The sequence below is a fragment of the Bidens hawaiensis genome, unplaced genomic scaffold (assembly GCF_021521415.1).
Source record: "Bidens hawaiensis isolate Kalapana, Puna unplaced genomic scaffold, B.hawaiensis_p1.1 tig00033257_1, whole genome shotgun sequence".
In the NCBI taxonomy this organism is placed as follows: Eukaryota; Viridiplantae; Streptophyta; class Magnoliopsida; order Asterales; family Asteraceae; genus Bidens; species Bidens hawaiensis.
Window position 1 is genome coordinate 92654 of NW_027495704.1, and position 6384 is coordinate 99037.

Sequence of the window (6384 nt, forward strand, 5' to 3'; positions counted from 1 at the left end):
AAACGAGCTGTTAGGTGCTGAAACAAACTGAATCGCTTACACGAGCTGTTAGGTGCTGAAACGAACTGAAAAATCGCTTAAACGAGCTGTTAGATGCTGAAACAAACTGAAAAACCGCTTTATAAACGACCTATTAGGTGCTGAAATGAACTGAAACATCGCTTAAACAAGCCGTTAGGTGCTGAAGCGAACTGAAAATCGCTTAAACAAGCCGTTAGGTGCTGAAGCGAACTGAAAAATCGCTTAAACGACTTATTAGGTGCTGAAATGAACTGAATAATCGCTTAAAACGAGCTGTTAGGTGTTGAAACGAACTGAAAAATCGCTTAAACGAGCTGTTAGGTGTTGAAACGAACTGAAAAAGTCGCTTAAACGAGCTTTTTATGTTAAAACGAGTTGTAACGTGTTGAAAGCGCGCTGATTCGTTGGTCCAAAAAAATTGACCCGAAACCTGTTTTGACCCGTTCCGACCTTGACCCGTTCTAACCCGAACCTATTGACCCTAACCCGTTCGGACCGAACCAAAACAACCATTTTTTTAAGTGACCCGTTTCGACCTTAATCCGTTTCAACCCTAACCCGTTCCGACCCATGACCCGTTTCGACCCAACCCAACTCATTTGCCACCTCTAAATTAACAATATAACTAAAACGATTGTAATTTATTGCAATTTTCTAAAGAAAAATTTGAACATTTTTGCATTTTTTTTTTCAATTTTTGCAATTTATTGCAATTTTTCGAACTTTTTTTGCAAATTTTCGGAATTTTAAAATTATATTTCTCATTTTTACTAATTTTCGCAACATTTAAAAGTTATTATGCAAAGTAAAAACATTGAAAAATTAAAAAAAAAATCTAGATTACCTGCTATCCATGTAAATATATAGGATTGGAACAAAAATGAAAGTTTAATAAGCTGATTAGAACAAAAGTTTTTATTAGTGACCTGGTTGGAACAACTTTCAAAGTTGATTACTATTTTATGGAGTAATCTCTTACAATTATTATCCATTAAACATAGTCGCTTTATAGATCGGGTCCTTTAAAATGCTCATTTTCACTGTTGTCCTTTAAATGGCAAAGTACCTCGTTTTTAGTCCATTTAAATAACGACCATCCAAACTTTCAGTTAACACTTGTCACGTACCTCACACACATGGGGGTATAACGGTATACAAACTTTTGCAGTTTAAGATAATGTAATAAGCTTTGCAATTTGAGATGTCTGGTTGGCTTTCTGCATTTATGGTAATAAGCTCTTATCAAATTTTGTTACATACAGAAGTCAATGCCAATTTGCAGCCAAACGTACGAATCTTATTATTCGAAAAGCTTAAATTGACCAACATACAAAACCTTAACGAACATACAGATAATGATGTAGAAAAGGGCCATGATATCTTTATTCCCCTTTATTCACTCAGGGACTCCAAAAGAGCCGGGTCGGCTCTGATTTTGAGACTATTTGGTTGCTTTGTAGGATCGTCTATTGGGTCCTACTAGTTAATATATAATAAAATATACTTTAATAGTGATAAGTTTCAATGTTTAATTAAAGAACTGGGAACCAGACTCTACTTGAGTATCAAATAAGATATCCTAGGTACAATAACGCGTTTTGCCAGTTGCCATGTATGTTATTACAAAAAGAGTTATTAATAAAAGAAAAAAGTTATAAATAGCATACTTCTAGAAGAACATAGTTTTTTTGTAAAATAAGATAGAAACAAGTAGTAAGCACTTTTATATTGGAAAATTTGTCATCCATAATGTTTATGGTCCCACAAAAACAAAAAAACGAAGCATCCTTTGAAAACAAACAAAAAGAAACGTAACAAGCATGGCTTCACTGTCGTGTGTATCTAGAAGCCCAAAAGTCACAAATCACAACTATACATCATAATACCCAAATAAGCCACCAAACCCTTCTAGATTCTCATTTTTTTATACCGTTTTCAATCATTATTTTAATATTTTTGAAAGACTAAGTCACCTCTTGTAGGTCAACTTAACTAACAGACAGGATATATTCAATCATTAGCCTTTGGTATTTATATATCACCTAGAAACAAATCACAGGAGCCAATACACCAGTAGATTACAACTTCAGTTTGTTTCAAAAGATTGCAATAACATGAGATTGTTCGTTAAGCCAGCCTCAATCTTCTTGATGTTTGTTTTGTTGACGGGTTTTAGGTTCGAGCCTCATCATCAGACCATGATATTTGCACAGGCGAGACCACTTTCGGTCGTTTCTCCAGGAAGTAAGTACCACCACCCAACTCCAAACCTTGTTCTATGTAGTTAGTACATACTAGCTAGGTTTTAGTCTATATTTCCTAATCTCAGTTTTGTTCAATATATAAGTTTGAAACTTACTTAAAGTTGAAATAGTTTGTAGTCTATATGCTAACTTTGGTGGATATGATTTGTAGGATATGCGAGGGCTTTTGAAACACTCGGAATGATATGCGAATGTTGTGATCCTCATGGAGGAGGCTGTACACGAACATGGAATGGATCGTGTTCTAATCTCCAATGCAGTCATTGGAGATTACACTAGTGTTCTGATCATTTTTATAGTGTTTATAATCTTTGTTCATCATTTTTATTCCAAATGAAAGTACACACTGGCTACTTGATGGTGTTAAATTTGTTGATGTTAGAGGTTATGATACCAACCGGTTTTGAAGGTTCAGTTAATGATTTTGAATTGATAGAAAACATAACAAAACATGTGCAACAAAATAGGAACAAAATACGTATGCTCACTACTAACAAATAAGATATGAACAAAAACATGTGTAAATTTAAATTATCTTTAAAGGTACACCAACGACCACACATACTCTTAACTATCTTCGATTGCACCCCCACTTATTAGGCTGAGGGGTGTGGGGGGCGCGAGAGGGGGCGTGAGTGGGGGCGCCAGCCAATAATATTGTGACGTGTGGCAGAGAGAGAAACTTGATAAGATGGGTGTTGGTAGTGGTGATAGCGCCCCGGGCCATGGTGTGGAGGGGCGCGAGAGGGGGCGCGAGCGGTTTATTTTTTTATTATTTTTTAAATGTAGTAAAAAAACGTATTATTAAAAAAACGCAAAAATTATTTAAAAAAACACACATTTTTTTGAAAATTCATATAATAAAAAAACATACTAAAAATTAAACAAACAATAATATTTAATAATAAAACTTCCGTTTTTGTTGATCACTGATTGTGGACAGTTGTGGCGGAATGTCACCTTGGTAGTTTTGGCATATAGCTTTGCCCTCGTCTTCTAACGTCATGTTGTGTAGGATAAGACACGTGTAGACGACGTCCATTATCCTCTCCCGAGTCCAATAACGTATCGGGTTCGCCAGAACATAATATTGTTTTTTTATAGCTCCAAAAGCTCTTTCAATATCTTTTCTAGCAGACTCTTGCTTCTTCGTAAAATACTTCCGTTTGTCGGCGACTGGATCTGTAAAAGCTTGAACTAACACAGCCCATTCGTTGTAAATACCATCGACCAGATAGTACCCGTACTTGAAGAGTTCTTCATTTGCAACAAAAGATTGAGGTGGTTCAACCCCGTCGATAAGGTCGTTGATCAAATGTGACTGATCGATAACATTAAGGTCGTTATTTGACCCAGCAACACCAAAAAAAGCATGCCAAAACCAAAGATCCTGTGACACCGCCGCCTCAAGTATGAGGGTCGGCCCTTCATGATCACCACGGTGGAACTGACCTCGCCAGGCCAGTTGGACACATAGCCCATCCAACATGCGTACAATCGATGCTACCTAGCATCCCAGGAAAACCATGTTTTTCTGCGTGCACCTCATATATGCGTTGGATGTCATACGTTGTAGGTTTACGCAGATATCTCCGAGCGTAAGTCGATATGACTCCTACGTACAATATATATTAAAAAATGTAATAAATATTTAATAAAAAGTAAAATTAATGTTTTTTACCTTAGCAGAAAAAATGAAGGGATTCACGTGCAACCCTTTTCGACATCTGTAAATACTCGTCCAAAGCGTCCGACGAGATGCCATACGCTAGTTGACGGATAGCAGCCGTGCATTTTTGAAGAGGGGTAAAACCGGGAAGACCCCTAGCATCCTCCCTTTGTTGGAAAAAGGGATACCGTGCCTCTAAATCACTCGCTATACGCGTGAACAATTGCCTGCTCATTCGAAAACGAGTTCGAAAATCCGACTCCGCGTATACCGGTTGAGGGCTAAAATAATGCCTCATCAAAGTATCGTTAGCACCCGATCGATCACGCTCACGAGGTGGTGCTCTAACCCTCGGGAGTCGGGGTTGATGGGCTTGATTTTGCAAGAGATTTACCACGGCTGCGGTCAAAACTCCCCCTACATGAAGAAGCAAATCATCCTCTTCGGAGGAGTCGGAATCAGACGAGTACGACGACATTATTTTTAAAAAAAAAAATGGGGTTTTGGGTGTGGTATGTATTGGTTTAGGAATATATATGTGATATATATTGTGATATATATAGAGGAATTTATTAAAAAAATTTTTTTTTTTTATTCACATTAAGCCTCCAACGGCTCTTTCACCATTCCCCAAGCACCCTCACGCGCAACAGCTCCCGCGAGCCCCCTGGCGCCTGCCTCTTTTCCGCTCTCGCGCCCCTCTCGCGCCCCTCTCGCGCCTCGGTGGTGTGGAGCTCGCGCCCGTCTGGCCTCTTGCGCCCTTTCTAGCGCTCCACACCCCTCAGCCTTAAAACCATCACCACTGCCATACAACACCAATACCTAGACGCCACTGTAACAAATGTGTGTGCCCTCGTCAAGCCTGTCTCAACATTCATGGAGGGCTAAAGCAAACTAAAATATTGTGACCTTTTTCAAAAATCTATTTGATGTAAAGCCTTATTTTCCTTTGCTTCGGACCGGCAATAATAAACTAATAAGTTTATAGTTGACGGATTTAATTTTTTTTAGTTTCTTTAACATTTTAGAATGACCCGATTCAATTTTCGAATTCTAGTTGACATTATAAAAATCTAAGTATCTAACTATCGGCTGCTATTAGCTTATGTCATTGTTTTTATTTTATTGTTTATGTTATGTGACAATGGTTCATAATACAAGGATGAATCATTAATGACGTGGGTCTCACTCTTAACTTGTGATCAATCAATAAGTTCTTAATAAAAAAAACCCAATTATAAAAGATATGTTACATAACCCATATATATAAAATTGGAGGCCTAGAAATTCTTGAGGCCCAAAGTCAATGCCTTATTTGGCTGCCCCATGGGTCGGGCCCTCGCCAATCCACCTATCGCGGATTGCACCATCACAATAACCGCCACTGTCAAAAGACATCGTACCCCATCGTTGCACCCGTATCCACTAATTACACACTCCTAAAGGTTAAATGTAATTTTGAGTATTCATCGTGATTTTATGATTTTAGGTCAAATGTATTCTGATGATAATGCCTAGATGTTGGATACTAAATTGTAACAACAATCCCTTTGATATCTTTAGCTCAAATCTTACATTTATTGGGTTGAGTTATTCTACAAAGGCCAATATAAATGAGAAGTGTGAGAAACCATAAATAATTGACATGTGTCAAGTATGCTACAAAGGAAAAATAGTATAAAAGTAATAGTACACATTTTTTTCTCTCCACATGCAAGTTACATGTTAATTCCCTCATCATTTTTAAACGTTTATAACTTTTTCATAATATATTTTTTTTAAAATAAAATTCACCATAATAACAAGCATTTTTTATCTTTAATATGAGTATGATTTTGTCATATATATAAAAAAATTACGTCATTGTGTTTTGTCAATGTGTTTTTTCGTCATTGTCTTTCAACTGATTGTTGTGTTTTTTTTAAATACTAATAACACCGTTGTGTAATAATATGTAAATATAATGAAAAATACCAACAAATTATCCAATACATAAAACAGAATGATGAATACATATTACACAATAACCTGAAACGTAAAACATAATAATGTATACATATAACACAATGACATGAAACATAAGACACAATGATAAATACAATAACACAATGACCTGAAATGTAAAACAAAATGGAATCTACATATTACACAATGACTTGAACGTAATACACAATGAACATAATATTATTTTTCTCAAATTAAGTTAATGTTAAGCACAATGACTAAATCACAATGATAAGTAGAAAGACAAATGTTTATCATAAAGACACAATGGCGAACAAAAAGACACAATGATGTAATCTTTGTTTTAATTTTTATCTTTAATATTAGTACCAATTGAAAACACAATGACCAAAATCTTTAACTCAGTGCATAGAAAACATAATGGATAGCCAAATAACACAATATAAAAAACTCAACTTTTTATTA

At 36.1% G+C, this 6384-nt stretch overlaps 1 long non-coding RNA gene across 1 annotated transcript; it reads left to right on the forward strand.

Annotated features, from left to right (window-relative positions):
• The first annotated feature begins 2030 nt into the window (after positions 1–2030).
• LOC143584713 (uncharacterized) lies at positions 2031–2645 on the forward strand. Its single transcript, XR_013144408.1, has 2 exons — positions 2031–2265; positions 2437–2645. It is a non-coding gene; the product is annotated as an uncharacterized LOC143584713 (long non-coding RNA).
• The last annotated feature ends 3739 nt before the right edge of the window (positions 2646–6384 follow it).